Raw genomic sequence first — 24,967 nt, 5'->3', positions numbered from 1 at the left:
ACAATAATAAGGCCAAGAACTACGCTTTATCGCGCTGGTTTTCAGCCTGAACCTCTACACAGAGACTGCATACGTTTACAAGGAGTCGCATAGGAAGGTGAATAAAATTATAATACTATCTATATTTGGCCAAAAGTCTTTTGACCAATACACAAAATCACTGGAGTGATATTATTGTTTATCCAACCTTAAAACAGTTAGAAACTCATTCACAATAGAATCCCATTAAGTGACAGAAACGAGAAAAACTATTTCAGTCAGGAAGGAAACACACGTGTGGTACAACCCAATTATAATAATGGATATTATTTTTACGACATCTCCGACCACACCAACATTCCTTCCAAAGGAAATGGAAATATACTGCCAAGTGAGAACGGTAAGAAAAACGTTATAGCTGTTGTTTGTAGGGAATAAACGTCAAGCGCGACATGTTTATTGTCTATGATTCGATATTATATCGATAAGTCAAAGTAGTTCGGAAAATAAATACAAGGTGATTTTCTGGCCACCATTATAGGTCGATACGTAACAAATTTTATAACTTTAATAGAATACAACAAAACATTTAAAAAAAATTAGGACGCTTATCTATCAATTACCTTTAAACGAGCAATTCTTGTATATATATCGTAAAATCCGCCAGATCACGAAATTCCTTTTCGTATTTTCATGAATGGCTTTATCGTTCAAAACTCACCGTTTAACGATTTGCCTAGTGACGTGGCAGATCATGGGCATATCATTTTATGATTTGGCCAGTTTCATGGGCATATCATGAAACATATCGGTTCTGAAAAAGAACTTGACGTGAGAGAAATATTGTGGGATGGAGCTCACTTAATTGAATATTTTGTTGCGATTATTTTTGGTCAGCTTGCAAAAGTGAACGGAATATTGCTTGGGTGGTGACTGGCAAAGGCATCATTGGCTTTCTTTTGTGAATTTTACGATTACAATCAAAATATCCTGTAATAAAAGGATTTTTCTGAAGGTGCTGTGAATATTTAAATCAAAGTCTTGGCAAACTTGGCAATTAAAAGTTAAAAAAAACTATCTTTTTGTGACTTACGAATTATCTTCTTCTAATTGTAAGTATATTGTAGAGGCAAAATCTCACTGAATAAAAGGATTTTTCTCCCGGTTTCGACTAAAATCACTGTTATTCTTCAATGCACTTAGTTCTTCGAAATAAATTAAAGATTTAATTTTATGTAGAAGTATAAAACTTGGAAACTTAGTGTTAGCTTTCCCGAGAGAGCATTGAAGAGAAAGACTTTTAGTGTTTGAAATTATATTTCTTCCCCTGTGTTGAAGAGAAAGAAAATTAAAAGTGTCTGTTTTTTAACGACGTACAAGAACGAGACTGAAACTAAAACTCATTAAATTAGATTAAAAGCATTTATATAGGTATTTCACTTATTTCTGTTGCGGCAAGCCACAATGCTGTTTTTCAGTGGACCCTAGAAGCCTAAGATGGGATACCTCACGTGCCAGTCACGTGTCACGTGCGGGTATTTGTTTTATGCAGGTGCTACAATCTTGTGCAAGGTCCGTCCGGATTGCTACCACCATCTTGCTCGCTAATCCTGCCGTGAAGCAGCAATGCTTGCACTGTTGTGTTTCGGTGTGGAGAGTAAGACAGCCGGTGAAATTACTGGCACTTGAGGTATCCCATCTTAGGCCTCTAGGTTGGCAACGCATCTGCAATACCCCTGGTGTTGCAGATGTTTATGGGCGGTGGTGATCTCTTACCATTATGAGACCCACTTGCTCGTTTTCCATTCAGTCAAATAAAAAAAAAATATTAATAGTAAGTAGATAGGTATGTATATTTGTAAATTAGGTATATACTTTAAATATATATAAGGTGCTACTTTATCGTATTGGATAACTGTAATGTAACTAAGAGAATATAATGTTATTAGAAATAAAAATAATTAGGATTCTATGAAAATCTCGGGATTTCAATTTAACTGCCGGACGGATGTAAATAGTTAATGTGAGCGAAAACGCGAGTAAAATCTAGTTGTATAATAAATTATACTGTTCCATCTATTTTAGTTAAATTAAAAATAAACAAAAGAACACGTGTTATAAAGTTCATTGCTCATCTGGTTAAATCATCGGGCAGTACAGTTCACACGATATTTAAACTTCATAGCGCAACTAGGATAGCATGGGCAAACATAAATTACTTATGACGTGAAAGCTCATGTGACAACTAGTCTTTTGTTTTTTCTTACTTAAATTGATAGTCAGAACTAAAGGCACATACTTACACAAAGTTCTACACATTGTTAGTTCGGGTGTTTACTGTTTACAGTGCATCCACACAAGTATTAATGGGCCGCGAACGTGACCGGCACACTGGATCTACACGACTTGTAATGAGACGTATTTTCAATTTCCATAGCTGCATATTGAAAATACTGCCTCTGAAAACGTGGAGCTTCGACTAGATCTGACGGTGCGGGATTAAAATTAAAATCCAGTAAAACTAGACTCTACATTGTAGTAGTTAAAAGTAGTTTACTAGGCTGACCAGAATTATAAAAAACCTCGCCATATTGAGGAAAACCAATAGAACTAATTTCTTGCACTGGTAACAATAAATTCAAATGTCATCTGTCTATTGCTGTGTAAGTTTAACGTTGTTTGCGCTTGGTATTTAAAAGTGCTATTTTGTGTTTTTGTGCGTTAAAATGCCGAAGATTATCCATAGCTTTGGAAGGAAATTAATTCACAATGTATAAAAGTATTTGTCATAGAAAAAGTCTGAGGGATTAGAAAATATTCCTTTAAATAACATCACCGACACCGACACCGTTGTCAATATGACTGATAGGTATCGCATAGTAAGTGTAAAGAATGTTGCAATATAAAACGTAGAAGTGCTGCCCTCGCCTCAGGTTTTTTATATTCCTGGTCAGCCTTTAGTGATCGTAACCTTAAATTTTTAAAAACACTTTCGGTTTATATAAATACGATTGGTTTTTTGGAGTCTTTTTGTATTTTGCAGGTGGTAGGACCTTGTGCAAGGTCCGCCCGGATTGCTACCACCATCTTGCTCGCTAATCCTGCCGTGAAGCAGCAGTGCTTGCACTGTTGTGTTTCGGCGTGGAGAGTAAGACAGCCGGTGAAATTACTGGCACTTGAGAGTTGAGGTATCCCATCTTAGGCCTCTAGGTTGGCAACGCATCTGCAATTCCCCTGGTTTGCAGATGTTTATGGGCGGTGGTGATCTCTTACCATCAGGAGACCCACTTGCTCGTTTGCCATCCAGTCGTATAAAAAAAAAAAAAAATATTTCAACTCCAAATTTGTTACTTTTACGGGTGTCCCGTGAAACCATATCGAAAGGTCCTCAGCATTCCGTGTTGCGTGCTATAACCCCTACACCACTGCTGGACAGGAATCTAGACACGAATTTTTCCTATGCATATATAAATAAATACCATAAATGCAGGCGCTTGACCTCAAAATTCCATCCATCCCAGCCTATATACGTCCACTGCTGGGCACAGGCCTCCTCTCAGAACAAGAGGGCTTGGGCCATAGTTCCCACGCGGGCCCAGTGCGGATTGGGAACTTCTTCGCAGGTTTGTGCAGGTTTCCTCACGATGTTTTCCTTCACCGCAAAGCTCGTGGTAAATTTCAAATGTAATTCCGCACATGAATTTCGAAAAACTCAGAGGTGCGAGCCGGGGTTTGAACCCACGACCCTCTGCTTGAGAGGCGATAGGTCAAACCACTAGGCCACCACGGCTTCAAAATTGTGACAGTTAAAACAAACGAACGGACGAACGAACGGTGGTTATTTGATTACTCCTCTTTAACGGACTATTAATAAGGCTCTAAACAACACTAAATAGGCTTTATGTAAACATTTGTCAACTCAATCATTGTGAAATCGGTTGTTAAAAGGTTCCACCCTACCTGATACATGAATCAGTTTATTCAACTGTTACACAGCGTATGCTGTAGCTTAAAAATTGCTTGAAGTACTGACAGGCACAACGCCGATTTTTTTATAGGTAGAGCCACCAGAGTTGAAGTCACTCACACAAGAACATGTCATGTAATGACAGCGGGATTTTGACATTCACTCATTCATTTTATTCAGTCTCCTTTTATGCAATCACTTCTTCATGTAGCTGTGTGTGTAGGTAATCATTCACTTCAACTCTCGTGGCAGCTACACCCCACTCAGATAAACTGCGTCCATACGCGCTCCGCTCGCGGTGGAAACGGCATGCTCTTTGTTCGTTATCCACAGCGACAGTGTGTCCTCTATGTAATGAGTATTTCCTCAGCTCCGCGGCACGCACTACGAATTCTTTGTATTAGGTTGTAACTGACTGATACGGCCGTCGCCGTTTGCATACAAAACGTTTGGATGATTGAGAAACTTCACCGTGAGAGAAACCCCATTTTAATAGTGGCCTTTGATGGGGCTGTTAAAGTTGCTTTAGAACATTAAATACCGAAGGCGTGAGAAAGGACTTTGGTTAAGTAACATTACTGATGTTATTCATGTTACTAGTTTCTAAGTAATAATAGTTTAGGGTTAGGTTGACTGAAGGCTTTGTAACTATAACTCTATAGCGGGACTTAACCACAACTGTTACTCATGTTGACAGTCCATCCAGCGGAAGGCCTGCCGACGCTTCGTGTTTATCTTTTGATCGATTTATCGCTAGATTTAATCAATAAAATCAAATATAAATTCGGTGTACTTATACACAGTGATGTAATGGAAAATCTTCCACCTTACACATGTAATTCCAATGGGTCTGGTAAAGGCACGTCTCTTGCAAACAATCCGATTCGACCTCAAATCCGATAAGCCCTCCAAGGGTCCGTGTGAAAACATCCTTATTTTCCTCGCCCACTAAACCACTTGGTAACTAAAGGCCCTTTAAATTCACATCACAAAGTCAATTGCGAGGTATGAATGAGTAAAAGAGAGCCGAAGAATAAGCGAGAAGAAGCATGAACACGCAACCCCTAACAGGGGCGTCGGCATAAATTAAATATACCTTTACCTTGTAGCTTTTGATCAGTGAGATATTAACCAATAGATGGTAAATAAAACCGTGCATCACAGTGATGTCTGTGCGAAACATATATTATTGTAGCATGCAGATCCTGCACACCGTGTCTTGCATATCAAACAATATACAGTCGAGTTCTTATAATTCTGAGCAAAAATTCAATCAAAAATATCTGAACACGTCTTCTTGTTCACATATTTTTGATCAAAAGTATATCAACTCGACTGTAGGTACATATACGTCACACAGGCCCAACTGTTACAAACACCACATGAAACACTGACGCATCTGTGTAAATAAAGGTAGGTATCGTATATAATCAAAGTATCGGTATATAATCAAAAATCTAATTATTTAAACCAGAATTGATCTAAATCTACAATGTATATTATACACATTACCTCTAAGATAAATCCTGACTAAATGTTTGATACTAACCAGAATTGATCTAAATCTAAACTAACATTTTCAATAGAAAATGTGATTGTGTGTTTGTTTCTTGTAATGCTAAAACTCAAAAGTACGGAACAGATTTTGATAACTTTTCGCCTATAGACTGTGCTGCCAGCTGTGCCAGATTAATATGGAATATTTTTTATCTCAGGAAAGTAAAAAAAAAAACCTTGGAATGCAGGAAAAACTAGAAGAGTATAAATGAAATGAAATTAAAAACTGTCGCGAAAAGCTGGCACTCGAACGATGTACGCGACTTATGAGCTCCGAATTAGAAGGTTAATATTACCACTCTACTGGTGAATTCTTCTAAGGTATAAATTAAACGTCATTTTACCCGCTACCTCCTGAATCAACACTCATATACCCAACAGGCGTGAAACAAAGACTTCAACCGCCAAATTGAAATTCATCCACTCAAAAAACGCAATGAATGCAGAAATAAAATGCACTTCAGATACGCATCTCACACGGGACGGCGTAAATTTTAAATTGCATTCGAACGCTTGACTTAAGGCGAAGCTAGTTTTATTTCTGCTCCGTGCACTAAAAAGGGTTTAACACGGTTTGGAATATACGCGCACTAATGCCTCAAAAAAAGTAAGGCATGAGTCACGTCACATGCGTTTACAGTGCGTCAGCATATTGTGAGCATCAGTGTGGTCGAACCCTTATGTAGGTAGTATGGAGTTTTGAACTATTTTTTTGAAATAGCTTATTTTATAGTTGACATTTGGCAGTAAAATTATTAATGGTCATTGATTACAAAATTTGAGTTACATTTAATTCTATACTACCTATTTTAAGAACTTTATGCAAAACATTAAATGCAATTAAATAAAAAAATAATTTGAAGTCGCATTTTTAAGTGTTGTATGTCGTGATAGTCCAATGAACGTATTTCAAAGAGACGATGATTTAATTATTTTCCTGTTACCTGTTTCATTTTCATCTTGTAAGTAGATAAATCGTACGTATAACAATTTTATACAATTTCAAGATTTTTTTAGAAACCTTTGAACAACAACAACGTAACCAACAAAATGTTGGAAAACCCCCGACATTGACACTTCACTTCAATATCTCAAAAACGGCTAAACCGATTTTAATAACAGATAGACATCTGTAGAAGAACTATCGCTAGAAAACCTGCTATCAAATAAAAAAACCGCATTCAAATCAGTTCACCCGTTTGAGAGCTACGGCGCCTGCCACAGACAGACACACAGACACACATAGCGGTCAAACTTTTAACACCCCTCTTTTTGCGTCGGGGGTTAATAAAAATTGAAGGGCATTTTATAAAAAGCTGTTCTATCTTCGCCTTAAACTTGAACAGCCATATTTTTGTTCGTGGAACTTACGGGTATAAGTACTTTGCCCAGTACTTAAGTCTTTTGCAAAGCCATAAAAGACTTCACCGTTTGCGATTGGACCGTTTACATGAGAATAAAACTGCAGTACCTGAAAAAAAGAAAAAAGTGTTAATATTGAACAACAAAAAATAAAAAAAGTAAAAACAGTTTGACAGCGGTGGGATTCGAACCCACGCCCTTTCGGACTGGTGCCTAAAACCAGCGCCTTAGACCACTCGGCCACGCTGCCTCTGCATAGATGACGCCAATTTACAGGTTCCATTCCAATTATGGATTTCATCCCTTTATCCACATAAAAGGAGTCTTCAGAATTGCTCCTGGGACGAACATATCACCTGGTGATATGGATGATACAATTTAATACAATAACTCTTTATTGAACACCAACACAGCAGTACAGAAACGACAGGTATACAGAGGTTCTGATTTTGATTGATTTGAAAAAAAAAAAATAAAAGAATGTTTTGATTCTGATTGGTTGATATCTATTTTTATTGATTATTTTTTATTTTAGAATCCCTAGTCCGTCATCATAGTCATCATCATTAACCCAGCCTATATACGTCTCACTACTGGGCACATGTCTCCTCTCAGAATGGGAGGGCTTGGGCAACAGTTTTCACGGGGGCCCAGTGCGGATTGGGAACTTCACACACAACATTGAATTGCTTTTCTTTCATTGACGCGCGTTTCACTAAAAACAACTGTGCAAACATTTCAAAGCCAAGCCAAGCTAGAGGTAGAGATTTCGAGATTTTATCCCCATCCCGAGTGAATATCGGGATAAAAAAGTAGCCTATATGTTACTCCAAATCTCCACTTACCTACATTCTAAATTCCATCAAAATCCACATAGTAGTTTTAGCGTGAAGGAGTAACAAAAATCCATCCATCCATTCTTACAAACTTTCGAGTTTATAGTATTAGTAGGTTTCAGATTTCCTTTTCAACCTACAAAGGAAGTACAAAGGTCAACGCCCTTTAGCATACCCGGCACTCTCATTACTGCCAACGCATTAGGTCTCGAACAAGGCCTAATTCGTCGTGACGCACCTCATTTACACCGATCACTTGTAATAGCCACTTATCTTCACGAGACGGGCAATCATTATGGATTTATGCGCGATAATAACTCGACTGTAGCGAGATACACCCACCTGGCTATACTGAGGGGTTATACGTCAAAAACGCCCTTTTTCTTCTTCTTTGTTATTAATAGTATACCTACACTGCTAATATTAAGATAAAAGAAATATTCAAAATCTTTAGGATCTCCTTAATAATCGACTCGTTTCTATAAATAAGTTACTAACACCCTACAATTAGCGTCTAAAAGTAGAAGAAATTGCATGCTATTTATCCTAGTATGAAATAAAACAAAGTACATCCCTAGTGTAATTGCATTCCCACACAACACAATCAGGTGTAGGATAATTTCTAGGTTAGATATTGCCAGTGACTCAGCAAGGAACGATGTTAAAATTATATCCTACCTACGCTAGACTCAATGCGCTTGGTGTTCACCCGAGTCCTTATTAGCGAGAGAAATAGTAGATTGTACAACAAGAGCATAAAACGAGCCATTTTACCCATGACGTTCATATAGCCCCGATCCGGTATGGCGAGGGTGGATAGACACTTCGAGGGGAAAATGGGTTTAATGCTCGAGTTTTACACTCTGCTTTTCACTTCGATGGCGAGGAAACGAAATAGCAACAGTGGAAACAATTGTTCACTTACTATGTACATTTTATTTTTCATGCATTACCATTAAATTATATTTTTTTAGTTTTATTGATTTATTTTGATTGATTTTAATTTTATATAAATTAAAAATTATGAAAAAATATATATACACTTCTTTGTTGATTAAGTACCTTGGTCTTAGACGAAGATTTTATTTTATGCACTAGTGCATAAAAAGTCATTTTATGTCGCCTAGATCCAGCATAATCACGAATTTTACGAGCATGAGAAGTGAAAAAGCATTTTTTTAAAGGCAAAAATGTATTTTACGTACTTAATTTACTGTCACGTGGATCTCTAGCCATATTTTACAGTTTTGAGAAGACTTCCCACCTAACCTAATATGTATTGAAATTTTAAAAATAACAGTGACCGTCTTCAAATGTTTTTTTCTTGTCATTTTGACAATGCCTTTGTTAAACATAGACAAAACACAATTTTAGAAGATTTTATTTATTCTCGTTTGAACTTTAATGGATAAGGTGCCAATTTTTAGAACTTCTCGCACTTTTTTATTCTTTACATTTAGTAAAATACAAATGCCATCGCTACACATTATGTACATAACAATGTAGTGAGGATAGCGGTTAACGGTTACATCATCTCACACACACACACACACACAACTCTTCGTCAAACGCATAATTACACTGTCTCCGTTCAGTCGTGCGAAATGTAAACAAATGCCAGAGCATTCAATTTTCAAAAAGCAATTTCAAGGCTCTTCTCTAATATTAAATAAAAAAACTGACTATAATCTATTGTCTACCAACATGCAAACAAATGCGCGCGGCGGGTGGTTTTTTTACAACTGGCCAGTAATTTCTCACCCTTCAAGCAAGCTCCTGCTGTTTGAGGGAATAAGGCTATCGCGTATGAATTCGCCGCTAGAGGCGCTAGTGTAGCGTGAGGTCTCCGAAATGTCAAATCTCATAGTTTTGGGTGAGCTACGCGGGTTTATTTATAATTAGAATAGTTTTGAGAATATTTGCATTACCTGAAATTAATTATGGCAATTATGCGTTACGGGGCATTGAATGTCTGTGTTTTGAGACGGTTTTGTCTTTCGGAAACTTTTGTCCTCCCTCTTTTTTCCGAACAAAACGGGACAACGCAACACGTTCGATATTTTATGTACGGTTTTAAGGTGTATTAAATATGATTTTAATCTAAACTTTGATTTCACACCCGTAATAACACAACGCTTTGAAAGCCACACTTAAAACCCTCACACAACAGTGGCGCCATCTAGAAAGACAAAAAACGATAGCCCTCATTGGCGGCGGAAACTCGATTCTTGTCTCATAATTTTCATATCGATTTTAACTGAAAATTAAAGAAATAAAATCATATTTTTTTACGCATGCAATATATATGTAACGGATGCTGGTATCCAGAGTTCTGTTGATTTTTGATTTCTACATCACACATGACGGCCTTTGTATACGTTCCACTGCAGGGCACAGATGAAAGAATAAGAAAATTCTCTTAGAATTAGAATGAGAGAGCTTGGGACGTAGTTCCCAGGCGGGCCTAGTGCGAATTAGTAACTTCACACTCACCATTGAATTACTTCGTGGGTTTACACATGTTTCCTCATGATATTTTATTTCACCGCAAAACTCATGGTAAATTTGAAATGAAATTTCGCCCATCAAGTTAGAAAACTCAGAGGTTCGACGTTGATTTGAACCCCGATTCTGTACTTGGGAGGCCATAGGTCAAAGGTTCCATTTGTCGGTAAATATAAAAAAAACCTGTAGTAAATAGATGCGCAATGAATGAAAGATGCTCTTGAAATCTTCATATTCCGCCTAGTACCTATAGGTGAAAAACTTAAGTAAATGACGTGTTGTATGAAGTAGTTCAGAATTGATATAGAACTTAAGTCATTTTCCGAATTTGGAACGTCAATTTGTTTATACGGACATACAAAAGGTAATTTAGTTATGTACTTAAGTTTGTCCACCTATAACTGTTTCTAGAACAGTTTCTAATCTAAAACTTTGGAACCCTTTAACAACAAAAAACCAGTTTCAAAAGCGCCATAAAACCTCCACTGAACCAATAAACGAAAGTAAAATTATGACGTAAAAAAAATAAAATTCCAATAGTTCCCGAAGGGTTTCCATTAAAGATTAGTGGCGGCATAAAATCTATACCAGTCACGTATGGGGTCAACTTATCATTAAAAAAATATAGTAACATCCTCATTCTGAACACTTAAACGATGATATTGCATGTTTATAGAGCCGTAAATCTGAATACAGAGAAGATTTATTGTGAAGCGAGGCCACAAATAAAGTTCGACGTTTTGGGACAGGCCCTATACGAATTGCAAAATTCGAGCTTCGTAACTTGCCGTCCCGCTTACGCTTATATTATTCAATACGAGAGTGAGTGACGGTACGATACACTTCGGTGTCGAATTTCGTAGTAGCCCCTCTGGCGCGACTTATGTGATTACTTTTGCGAATTTTCGAGGAAAGAATAGATGACCATCGTAAATTAGAGATGCTTCGTAAATGTGATGCTGAGATACTAAAAGTATTGATTCAAACTTAGAATATACTAGCGCTCGTCAGCAGCTTCACTCGCCTGAAACGTTCACGAAAAATTTAAAATGTCGTAGATCTATATTATACCGGGTGTGCCTGTACACGGGCGAATATTAAAACATAGATCGTACTCGACAAACTGAACAACATTAGTTCAGCGACTTTTAAAATAATCCGTTTTTTTAATTTTTATATACACCAAAGTTTATCGAAAAAGCAATGTAAAGCAAAATGTTTGATATTTTGTAGCGTGACAGGCGACGTCAGTTGGGTTCTAGAATGGCGTACATTGAATTTACGATTAAGTTTGTTAAAAAAAAAACAAACGTTAAGTTTATTTTTATTAAGTGGGCCATGATGATCCAATTACCAGTGACCTATAGAGCCTCTGTTTTTAATATTATCCCCGATTCTAGGCCACACACTGTATTATGTAAATTCCGAAAAAAAACAGAAGTACGAAACTGGGCTTAAGCTCACGACCACGACTCTGCTCTACTTTAGATGCACTATGCCTTCACTAGATTCCATAGTTGACTAAATTATGTGATTTCACCAAATGTTCGTAAAAACTGCAAAAAATTCAAAATCGTGGTTTTCATTTGCGTGAAATGAAGACGCCTTGCAAAAATATAGTCCTGTCTTAGATATTGTATAACAGGTTAAGATTTCGCGATTTTACTTGTGTAGGACACGTGTAGACCTGTGCCCTATTTCACGAAGCTCCAAGTACAATTTACAAGCTGTAGCCTTTGTTTAAAAAGTATGCGTTGAAAGAGATACCTTGCTTGAGATTTGCTTGTAAATGGTAACTTGTAGCTTCGTGAAATGGGGCCCTGATGGTAAGCAAATCTCCGCCGTCAATGGCTACACGACACTACACGTGACTCCGTGGGAGCCACTGGTACGTTGCCGACTAAAAAATGGTCTTTTTTTTCTTTATGTAAAAAAAATACACGTGTATCTCACCGTTCAGCCAGCCAGAACAGACGGCAGATCAGTACAGACGTTTTCCAAGTTTGTTATTAGAGCAAGATTCCAACATTCTATTATGACAGTCGCAGGCGGGTCAACGGCCGAAAGGGAGCGTCCGCAGGCCGCCGTAATCCTTCGCTAGGGTTGCCGACGTTTGGGAATACTTCCTGATGATGGCTTGGGTTGAGCGCGAAACGCGTCAGTGTTACTAATAACTTATGGTGATAGCAGTCAGAGTGATTTATTTTGTGTTATTATTAGCATAATAAAATTATGTTTTATACATAGAAAAATTGTGGATGAAAAATTATTAACATTTACCTTTTACCTACTACAAAAAGACAGTACAATCTTTAAGATTCCGTGGGTATCTCAGTTAAAAAAATGGAATCCTTATAGGATCACCCCTCCGTCCGTCCATCCGTCTGTCATGACCATTTTTCTCGGAACGTGTGGATAATTCTCAAATAAAATATTTTGATATACACATATATAAATACTTTATTTTCCTTTTATGGCACGGAACCGAAAACAGAAAAATATCGATCATCTAGGCGCGCGCCACCCCTACATATGCCACTCGTAAGCGACGTAGATACATTCTAATTTATTGGCTGTCAAACGCATTCGTATGTTTGCGTTTGCGTTACGTTCTGCGTACACAATACTCGATGCGCGAACGCGAAACGCTAAATGAAGGTAAAGTCTACCGTTTTTATTAACTCTCGCAACATGCTTTTTATAAAAAAAAACATAAAAATGCATGTTGCGAGAGTTAACGTAAAAACGGTAGACTTTACCTTTCATTTAGCGTTTCGCGTTCGCGCATCGAGTATTGTGTACGCAGAACGTAACGCAAACGCAAACAAGTACGAATGCGTTTGACAGCCAATAAATTAGAATGTATCTACGTCGCTTACGAGTGGCATATGTAGGGGTGGCGCGCGCCTAGATGATCGATATTTTTCTGTTTTCGGTTCCGTGCCATAAAAGGAAAATAAAGTATTTAAATATCTGTATATCAACATATTTATTGTGAGAATTATCCACACGTTCCCGAGAAAAATGGTCATGACAGACGGATGGACGGACGGACGGGCAAACGACGGACGGACAGATAGATCGACATCAAAGTGATCCTATAAGGATTCCATTTTTGTTAACTGAGATACCCACGGAATCTTAGAGATTGTACTGTCTTTTTGTAGTAGGTAAATAAATGTTATAATTTTTCATCCACAAATTTTCTATGTATGAAACATAATTTATTATGCTAATAATAAACACAAAATAAATCACTCTGACTGCTATCACCATAAGTTATTAGTAACACTGACGCGTTTCGCGCTCAAACCCAAGCCATCATCAGGAAGTATTCCCAAACGTCGGCAACCCTAGCGAAGGATTACGGCGGCCTGCGGACGCTCCCCTTTCGGCCGTTGACCCCGCCTGCGACTGTCATAATAGAATGTTGGGAATCTTGCTCTAATAACAAACTTGGAAAACGTCTGTACTTTGTACGGAGCTTAAAATAAATAATCTAGAAGAATCTAGGGCTCTTCAAGCTAGAGTGAATAGGCTGGCTGAACCGGTGAGATACACGTGTATTTTTTTTCACATAAAGAAAAAAAAAGACTATTTAGTCGGCAACGTACCAGTGGCTCCCACGGAGTCACGTGTAGCCATTGACGGCGGAGATTTGCTTACCATCAGGGCCCCATTTCACGAAGCTACAAGTTACCATTTACAAGCAAATCTCAAGCAAGGTATCTCTTTTCAAGCATACTTTTAAACAAAGACTACCGCTTGTAAATTGTACTTATAGCTTCATGAAATAGGGCACAGGTCCTACACTTGCAAGGCGTCTTCATTTTACGCAAATGAAAACCACGATTTGTAAATTTTAGCACTTTTTACGAACATTTGGTGAAATCACATAATTTTAGTCAACTATGGAATCTAGTGAAGGCATAGTGCATCTAAAGCAGAGCAGAGAGTCGTGGTCGTGAGCTTAAGCCCAGTTTCGCACTTCTGTTTTTTTTTCGGAATTTACATAATACTTACAGTGTGTGGCCCAGAACCGGGGATAATATTAAAAACAGAGGCTCTATAGGTCACCGGTAATTGGATCATCATGGCCCTACTTAATTAAAATAAAAACTTAACGTTTGTTTTTTTTTTCTAACAAACTTAATCGTAAATTCAATGTACGCCATTCTAGAACCCAACTGACGTCGTCTGTCACGCTACAAATATCAAACATTTTGCTTTACATTGCTTCTTCGAATAAACTTTGGTGTAATAAAAATGAAAAAAACGGATTATTTTTAAAAGTCGCTGAACTAATGTCGTTCAGTTTGACGAGTACGATCTATGTTTTAATTATTCGCCCGTGTTACAGGCCACACCCGGTATAATATAGATCTACGACATTTTAAATTTTTCGTGAACGTTTCAGGCGAGTGAAGCTGCTGAAGTTTGAATCAATACTTTTAGTATCTCAGCATCACATTTACGAAGCATCTCTAATTTACGATGGTCATCTATTCTTTCCTCGAAAATTCGCAAAAGTAATCACATAAGTCGCGCCAGAGGGGCTACTACGAAATTCGAACACCGAAGTTCGTATCGTACCGTCACTCACTCTCGTATTGAATAATATAAGCGTAAGCGGGACGGCAAGATACGAAGCTCGAATTTTGCACTTCGTATAGGGCCTGTCCCAAAACGTCGAACTTTATTTGTGGCCTCGCTTCACAATAAATCTTCTCTGTATTCAGATTTACGGCTCTATAAACATGCAATATCATCGTTTAAGTGTTCAGAATGAGGATGTTACTATATTTTTTTAATGATAAGTTGACCCCATACGTGACTGGTATAGATTTTATGCCGCCACTAAATCTTTAATGGAAACCCTTCGGGAACTATTGGAATTTTTATTTTTATTTACGTCATAATTTTACTTTCGTTTATTGGTTCAGTGGAGGTTTTATGGCGCTTTTGAAACTGGTTCTTTTGTTGTTAAAGGGTTCCCAAAGTTTTAGCTTGGTAAACTGTTCTAGAAACAGTTATAGATGACAAACTTAAGTACATAACTAAATTACCTTTTGTATGTCCGTATAAACAAATTGACGTTCCAAATTCGGAAAATGACTTAAGTTCCATATCAATTCTGAACTACTTCATACAACACGTCATTTACTTAAGTTTTTCACCTATAGGTACTAGGCGGAATATGAAGATTTCAAGAGCATCTTTCATTCATTGCGCATCTATTTACTACAGGTTTTTTTTATATTTACCGACAAATGGAACCTTTGACCTATGGCCTCCCAAGTACAGGATCGGGGTTCAAATCAACATCGAACATCTGAGTTTTCTAACTTGATGGGCGAAATTTCATTTCAAATTTACCATGAGTTTTGCGGTGAAATATTCATCATTTGTAAACAAGTTTCACCAGTGTGAAGTTACTAATTCGCACTAGGTGGGAACTACGAAGCTATTTTATTCTATTTCTTATTCTTCATCTGTGCCCTGCAGTGGAACGTATACAAAGGCCGTCATGTGTGATGTAGAAACCAAAAATCAACAGAACTCTGGATACCAGCATCCGTTACATATATATTGCATGCGTAAAAACATATGATTTTATTTCTTTAATTTTCAGTTAAAATCGATATGAAAATTCGAGACAAGAATCGAGATTCCGCCGCCAATGAGGGCTATCGTTTTTTGTCTTTCTAGATGGCGCCACTGTTGTGTGAGGGTTTTAAGTGTGGCTTTCAAAGCGTTGTGTTATTACGGGCGTGAAATCAAAGTTTAGATTAAAATCATATTTAATACACCTTAAAACCGTACCATAAAAATATCGAACGTGTTGCGTTGTCCCGTTTTGTTCGGAAAAAAGAGGGAGGACAAAAGTTTCCGAAAGACAAAACCGTCTCAAAACACAGACATTCAATGCCCCGTAACGCATAATTGCCATAATTAATTTCAGGTAATGCAAAATATTCTCAAAATTATTCTAATTATAAATAAACCCGCGTAGCTCACCCAAAAACTATGAGATTTGACATTTCGGAGACCTCACGCTACACTAGCGCCTCTAGCGGCGAATTCATACGCGATAGCCCTTATTCCCTCAAAACAGCAGGAGCTTGCTTGAAGGGTGAGAAATTACTGGCCAGTTGTAAAAAAAACCACCCGCCGCGCGCATTTGTTTGCCATGTTGGTAGACAATAGATTATAGTCAGTTTTTTTAATTTAATATTAGAGAAGAGCCCTTGAAATTGCTTTTTGAAAATTGAATGCTCTGGCATTTGTTTACATTTCGCACGACTGAACGGAGACAGTGTAATTATGCGTTTCACGAAGAGTTGTGTGTGTGTGAGATGATGTAACCGTTAACCGCTATCCTCACTACATTGTTATGTACATAATGTGTAGCGATGGCATTTGTATTTTACTAAATGTAAAGAATAAAAAGGTACGAGAAGTTCTAAAAATTGGCCGCCTTATCCATTAAAGTTCAACCGCGGATAAATAAAATCTTCTAAAATTGTGTTTTGTCTATGTTTAACAAAGGCATTGTCAAAATGACAAGAAAAAAAAACATTTGAAGACGGTCACTGTTATTTTGTAAAATTTCAATACATATTAGGTAAGGTGGGAAGTCTACTCAAAACTGTAAAATATGGCTAGAGATCCACGTGACAGTAAATTAAGTACGTAAAATACATTTTTGCCTTTAAAAAAATGCTTTTTCACTTCTCATGCTCGTAAAATTCGTGATTATGCTGGATCTAGGCGACATAAAATGACTTTTTATGCACTAGTGCATAAAATAGAATCTTCGTCTAAGACCAAGGTACTTAATCAACAAAGAAGTGTATATATTTTTTTTTCATAATTTTTAATTTATATAAAATTAAAAATCAATGAAAATAAATCAATAAAACTAAAAAAATATAATTTAATGGTAATGCATGAAAAATAAAATGTACATAGTAAGTGAACAATTGTTTCCACTGTTGCTATTTCGTTTCCTCGCCATCGAAGTGAAAAGCAGAGTGTAAAACTCGAGCATTAAACCCATTTTCCCCTCGAAGTGTCTATCCACCCTCGCCATACCGGATCGGGAAGCTATATGAACGTCATGGGTAAAATGGCTCGTTTTATGCTCTTGTTGTACAATCTACTATTTCTCTCGCTAATAAGGACTCGGGTGAACACCAGCGCATTGAGTCTAGCGTAGGTAGGATATAATTTTAACATCGTTCCTTGCTGAGTCACTGGCAATATCTAACCTAGAAATTATCCTACACCTGATTGTGTTGTGTGGGAATGCAATTACACTAGGGATGTACTTTGTTTTATTTCATACTAGGATAAATAGCATGCAATTTCTTCTACTTTTAGACGCTAATTGTAGGGTGTTAGTAACTTATTTATAGAAACGAGTCGATTATTAAGGAGATCCTAAAGATTTTGAATATTTCTTTTATCTTAATATTAGCAGTGTAGGTATACTATTAATAACAAAGAAGAAGAAAAAGGGCGTTTTTGACGTATAACCCCTCAGTATAGCCAGGTGGGTGTATCTCGCTACAGTCGAGTTATTATCGCGCATAAATCCATAATGATTGCCCGTCTCGTGAAGATAAGTGGCTATTACAAGTGATCGGTGTAAATGAGGTGCGTCACGACGAATTAGGCCTTGTTCGAGACCTAATGCGTTGGCAGTAATGAGAGTGCCGGGTATGCTAAAGGGCGTTGACCTTTGTACTTCCTTTGTAGGTTGAAAAGGAAATCTGAAACCTACTAATACTATAAACTCGAAAGTTTGTAAGAATGGATGGATGGATTTTTGTTACTCCTTCACGCTAAAACTACTATGTGGATTTTGATGGAATTTAGAATGTAGGTAAGTGGAGATTTGGAGTAACATATAGGCTACTTTTTTATCCCGATATTCACTCGGGATGGGATAAAATCTCGAAATCTCTACCTCTAGCTTGGCTTGGCTTGAAATGTTTGCACAGTTGTTTTTAGTGAAACGCGCGTCAATGAAAGAAAAGCAATTCAATGTTGTGTGTGAAGTTCCCAATCCGCACTGGGCCCGCGTGAAAACTGTTGCCCAAGCCCTCCCATTCTGAGAGGAGACATGTGCCCAGTAGTGAGACGTATATAGGCTGGGTTAATGATGATGACTATGACGACGGACTAGGGATTCTAAAATAAAAAATAATCAATAAAAATAGATATCAACCAATCAGAATCAAAACATTCTTTTATTTTTTTTATTTTTCAAATCAATCAAAATCAGAACCTCTGTATACCTGTCGTTTCTGTACTGCTGTGTTGGTGTTCAATAAAGAGTTATTGTATTAAATTGTATCATCCATATCACCAGGTGATATGTTCGTCCCAGGAGCAATTCTGAAGACTCCTTTTATGTGGATAAAGGGATGAAATCCATAATTGGAATGGAACCTGTAAATTGGCGTCATCTTTGCAGAGGCAGCGTGGCCGAGTGGTCTAAGGCGCTGGTTTTAGGCACCAGTCCGAAAGGGCGTGGGTTCGAATCCCACCGCTGTCAAACTGTTTTTACTTTTTTTATTTTTGTTGTTCAATATTAACACTTTTTTCTTTTTTTCAGGTACTGCAGTTTTATTCTCATGTAAACGGTCCAATCGCAAGCGGTGAAGTCTTTTATAGCTTTGCAAAAGACTTAAGTACTGGGCAAAGTACTTATACCGTAAGTTCCACGAACAAAAATATGGCTGTTCAAGTTTAAGGCGAAGATAGAACAGCTTTTTATAAAATGCCCTTAAAGCAAAAAGAGGGGTGTTAAAAGTTTGACCGCTATGTGTGTCTGTGTGTCTGTCTGTGGCAGGCGCCGTAGCTCTCAAACGGGTGAACTGATTTGAATGCGGTTTTTTTATTTGATAGCAGGTTTTCTAGCGATGGTTTTTAGACATCTGTTATTAAAATCGGTTTAGCCGTTTCTGAGATATTGAAGTGAAGTGTCAATGTCGGGGGTTTTCCAACATTTTGTTGGTTACGTTGTTGTTGTTCAAAGGTTTCTAAAAAAATCTTGAAATTGTATAAAATTGTTATACGTACGATTTATCTACTTACAAGATGAAAATGAAACGGGTAACAGGAAAATAATTAAATCATCGTCTCTTTGAAATACGTTCATTGGACTATCACGACATACAACACTTGAAAATGCGACTTCAAATTAAATTTTTATTTAATTGCATTTAATGTTTTGCATAAAGTTCTTAAAATAGGTAGTATAGAATTAAATGTAACTCAAATTTTGTAATCAATGACCATTAATAATTTCACTGCCAAATGTCAACTATAAAATAAGCTATTTCAAAAAAATAGTTCGAAACTCCATACTACCTAGATAAGGGTTCGACCACACTGATGCTCACAATATGCTGACGCACTGTAAACCCATGTGACGTGACTCATGCCTTACTTTTTTTGAGGCATTAGTACGCGTATATTCCAAACCCTTTTTAGTGCACGGAGCAGAAATAAAACTAGCTTCGCCTTAAGTCAAGCGTTCGAATGCAATTTAAAATTTACGCCGTCCCGTGTGAGATGCGTATCTGAAGTGCGTTTTATTTCTGCATTCATTGCGTTTTTTGAGTGGATGAATTTCAATTTGGCGGTTGAAGTCTTTGTTTCACGCCTGTTGGGTATATGAGTGTTGATTCAGGAGGTAGCGGGTAAAATGACGTTTAATTTATACCTTAGAAGAATTCACCAGTAGAGTGGTAATATTCACCTTCTAATTCGGAGCTCATAAGTCGCGTACATCGTTCGAGTGCCAGTTTTTCGCGATTGTTTTTCATTTCATTTCATTTATCCTCTTCTAGTTTTTCCTGCATTCCAAGGATTTTTTTTTACTTTCCTGAGATAAAAAATATCCCATATTAATCTGGCACAGCTGGCAGCAGCACGCTTTCTATAGGCGAAAAGTTATCAAAATCTGTTCCGTACTTTTGAGTTTTAGCATTACAAGAAACAAACACACAATCACATTTTCTATTGAAAATGTTAGTTTAGATTTAGATCAATTCTGGTTTAAATAATTAGATTTTTGATTATATACCGATACTTTGATTATATACGATACCTACCTTTATTTACACAGATGCGTCAGTGTTTCATGTGGTGTTTGTAACAGTTGGGCCTGTGTGACGTATATGTACAGTCGAGTTGATATACTTTTGATCAAAAATATGTGAACACGACTCTAGAAGCGTGTTCAGATATTTTTGATTGAATTTTTGCTCAGAATTATAAGAACTCGACTGTATATTGTTTGATATGCAAGACACGGTGTGCAGGATCTGCATGCTACATAATAATATATGTTTCGCACAGACATCACTGTGATGCACGGTTTTATTTACCATCTATTGGTTAATATCTCACTGATCAAAAGCTACAAGGTAAAGGTATATTTAATTTATGCCGACGCCCCTGTTAGGGGTTGCGTGTTCATGCTTCTTCTCGCTTATTCTTCGGCTCTCACTTACTCATTCATACCTCGCAATTGACTTTGTGATGTGAATTTAAAGGGCCTTTAGTTACCAAGTGGTTTAGTGGGCGAGGAAAATAAGGATGTTTTCACACGGACCCTTTGAGGGCTTATCGGATTTGAGGTCGAATCGGATTGTTTGCAAGAGACGTGCCTTTACCAGACCCATTGGAATTACATGTGTAAGGTGGAAGATTTTCCATTACATCACTGTGTATAAGTACACCGAATTTATATTTGATTTTATTGTTTAAATCTAGCGATAAATCGATCAAAAGATAAACACGAAGCGTCGGCAGGCCTTCCGCTGGATGGACTGTCAACATGAGTAACAGTTGTGGTTAAGTCCCGCTATAGAGTTATGGTTAAAAAGCCTTCAGTCAACCTAACCCTAACCCTAAATATGTAATATCTAATTATTACATAGAAACTAGTAACATGAATAACATCAGTAAATGTTACTTAACCAAAGTCCTTTCTCACGCCTTGGGTATTTAATGTTCTAAAGCAACTTTAACAGCCCCATCAAAGGCCACTATTAAAATGGGGTTTCTCTCACGGTGAAGTTTCTCAATCATCCAAACGTTTTGTATGCAAACGGCGACGGCCGTATCAGTCAGTTACAACCTAATACAAAGAATTCGTAGTGCGTGCCGCGGAGCTGAGGAAATACTCATTACATAGAGGACACACTGTCGCTGTGGATAACGAACAAAGAGCATGCCGTTTCCACCGCGAGCGGAGCGCGTACGGACGCAGTTTATCTGAGTGGGGTGTAGCTGCCACGAGAGTTGAAGTGAATGATTACCTACACACACAGCTACATGAAGAAGTGATTGCATAAAAGGAGACTGAATAAAATGAATGAGTGAATGTCAAAATCCCGCTGTCATTACATGACATGTTCTTGTGTGAGTGACTTCAACTCTGGTGGCTCTACCTATAAAAAAATCGGCGTTGTGCCTGTCAGTACTTCAAGCAATTTTAAGCTACAGCATACGCTGTGTAACAGTTGAATAAACTGATTCATGTATCAGGTAGGGTGGAACCTTTTAACAACCGATTTCACAATGATTGCGTTGACAAATGTTTACATAAAGCCTATTTAGTGTTGTTTAGAGCCTTATTAATAGTCCGTTAAAGAGGAGTAATCAAATAACCACCGTTCGTTCGTCCGTACAATTTTAAGCCGTGTGCCTAGTGGTTTGACTATCGCCTCTCAAGCAGAGTCGTGGGTTCAAACCCCGGCTCGCACCTCTGAGTTTTTCGAAATTCATGTGCCATTTGTTTTTGCGTGAAGGAAAACATCGTTGCACAAACCTGCGAAGCAATTCAATGGTGTGTGGAAGTTCAATCCGCACTGGGCCCGCGTTGGAACTATGGTCTTGTTCTGAGAGGCCTGTGCCCAGCAGTGCGTATATATGGTATCATGCATTTATGGTATCTATTTATATGTATATGCATAGGAAAAATTCGTGTCTAGATTCCTGTCCAGCAGTGGTGTAGGGGTTATAGCACGCAACACGGAATGCTGAGGACCTTTCGATATGGTTTCACGGGACACCCGTAAAAGTAACAAATTTGGAGTTGAAATTTTTTTTTTTTTTTATACGACTGTATGGCAAACGAGCAAGTGGGTCTCCTGATGGTAAGAGATCACCACCGCCCATAAACATCTGCAAACCAGGGGAATTGCAGATGCGTTGCCAACCTAGAGGCCTAAGATGGGATACCTCAACTCTCAAGTGCCAGTAATTTCACCGGCTGTCTTACTCTCCACGCCGAAACACAACAGTGCAAGCACTGCTGCTTCACGGCAGGATTAGCGAGCAAGATGGTGGTAGCAATCCGGGCGGACCTTGCACAAGGTCCTACCACCTGCAAAATACAAAAAGACTCCAAAAAACCAATCGTATTTATATAAACCGAAAGTGTTTTTAAAAATTTAAGGTTACGATCACTAAAGGCTGACCAGGAATATAAAAAACCTGAGGCGAGGGCAGCACTTCTACGTTTTATATTGCAACATTCTTTACACTTACTATGCGATACCTATCAGTCATATTGACAACGGTGTCGGTGTCGGTGATGTTATTTAAAGGAATATTTTCTAATCCCTCAGACTTTTTCTATGACAAATACTTTTATACATTGTGAATTAATTTCCTTCCAAAGCTATGGATAATCTTCGGCATTTTAACGCACAAAAACACAAAATAGCACTTTTAAATACCGAGCGCAAAGAACGTTAAACTTACACAGCAATAGACAGATGACATTTGAATTTATTGTTACCAGTGCAAGAAATTAGTTCTATTTTTCCTCAATATGGCGAGGTTTTTTATAATTCTGGTCAGCCTAGTAAACTACTTTTAACTACTACAATGTAGAGTCTAGTTTTACTGGATTTTAATTTTAATCCCGCACCGTCAGATCTAGTCGAAGCTCCACGTTTCAGAGGCAGTATTTTCAATATGCAGCTATGGAAATTGAAAATACGTCTCATTACAAGTCGTGTAGATCCAGTGTGCCGTCACGTTCGGGCCCATTTAATACTTGTGTGGATGCACTAAACAGTAAACACCCGAACTAACAATGTGTAAAACTTTTGTGTAAGTATGTGCCTTTAGTTCAGACATCAATTTAAGTAAGAAAAAAACAAAAAGACTAGTTGTCACATGAGCTTTCACGTCATAAGTAATTTATGTTTGCCCATGCTATCCTAGTTTGCGCTATGAAGTTTAAATATCGTGTGAACTGTACTGCCCGATGATTTAACCAGATGAGCAATGAACTTATAACACGTGTTCTTTTGTTTATTTTTAAATTAAATAGATGGAACAGTATAATTTATTATACAACTAGATTTTACTCGCGTTTTCGCTCACATTAACTATTTACATCCGTCCGGCAGTAAATTGAAATCCCGAGATTTCATAGAATCCTAATTATTTTTATTTCTAATAACATTATATTCTCTTAGTTACATTACAGTTATCCAATACGATAAAGTAGCCACCTTATATATATTTAAAGTATATACCTAATTTACAAATATACATACCTATCTACTTACTATTAATATTCTTTTTTATTTGACTGGATGGAAAACGACAAGTGGGTCTCATGATGGTAAGAGATCACCACCGCCCATAAACATCTGGCAACACCAGGGTATTGCAGATGCGTTGCCAACCTAGAGGCCTAAGATGGGATACCTCAAGCAAGTGCCAGTAATTCACCGGCTGTCTTACTCTCCACACCGAAACACAACAGTGCAAGCACTGCTGCTTCACGGCAGGATTAGCGAGCAAGATGGTGGTAGCAATCCGGACGGACCTTGCACAAGATTGTAGCACCTGCATAAAAACAAATACCCGCACGTGACACGTGACTGGCACGTGAGGTATCCCATCTTAGGCTTCTAGGGTCCACTGAAAAAACGCATTGTGGCTTGCCGCAACAGAAATAAGTGAAATACCTATATAAATGCCTTTAATCTAATTAATGAGTTTTAGTTTCAGTCTCGTTCTTGTACGTCGTTAAAAACAGACACTTTTAATTTTCTTCTCTTCAACACAGGGGAAGAAATATAATTTCAAACACTAAAAGTCTTTCTCTTCAATGCTCTCTCGGGAAAGCTAACACTAAGTTTCCAAGTTTTATACTTCTACATAAAATTAAATCTTTAATTTATTTCGAAGAACTAAGTGCATTGAAGAATAACAGTGATTTTAGTCGAAACCGGGAGAAAAATCCTTTTATTCAGTGAGATTTTGCCTCTACAATATACTTACAATTAGAAGAAGATAATTCGTAAGTCACAAAAAGATAGTTTTTTTTTACTTTTAATTGCCAAGTTGCGTGCCAAGACTTACCTACCGCAATAAATTATAAATAATAATATGTATGGTGAAAAACAAATTTAAATATTCTGTTAAGTACAGCACCTGGGCGACCGAGCTCAGCTCGTGCTAAAACTCGGTAACCAGCGTTTTCCCAAAAATAAGACCAAGCTACATCGATTTTCCATCCCCGAAAACCCCTACATACCAAATTTCATCGAAATCGTTTGAGCCGTTTCCGAAATACCCGAAATATATATGTCGGCGGCCGATCGTAAAATCCGCCAGATCACGAAATTCCTAGGCATATCGGTGAAACGCCGCCATTTCATGATATGGCCTAAACGTTGGGCCAGGCATATCACGATGTGCCTTGAGAAATAAT

At 37.6% G+C, this 24,967-nt stretch overlaps 1 protein-coding gene and 2 non-coding genes across 5 annotated transcripts in view; 1 reads left to right on the top strand and 2 right to left on the bottom strand.

Annotated features, from left to right (window-relative positions):
* ckn (CRK like proto-oncogene, adaptor protein) overlaps window positions 1-24,967 on the bottom strand; it is a 364,715-nt gene that overhangs the window by 157,551 nt on the left and 182,197 nt on the right. The gene's annotated exons all lie outside the window — the stretch shown is intronic.
* Window positions 7,036-7,115, bottom strand: TRNAL-UAG (transfer RNA leucine (anticodon UAG)). The gene has a single exon. It is a non-coding gene; the product is annotated as a tRNA-Leu (tRNA).
* TRNAL-UAG (transfer RNA leucine (anticodon UAG)) lies at window positions 18,690-18,769 on the top strand. Its single transcript has one exon. It is a non-coding gene; the product is annotated as a tRNA-Leu (tRNA).

This window comes from Choristoneura fumiferana, chromosome 6, assembly GCF_025370935.1.
Source record: "Choristoneura fumiferana chromosome 6, NRCan_CFum_1, whole genome shotgun sequence".
In the NCBI taxonomy this organism is placed as follows: domain Eukaryota; kingdom Metazoa; phylum Arthropoda; class Insecta; order Lepidoptera; family Tortricidae; genus Choristoneura; species Choristoneura fumiferana.
This window is presented reverse-complemented; position numbering and strand designations above follow the sequence as displayed.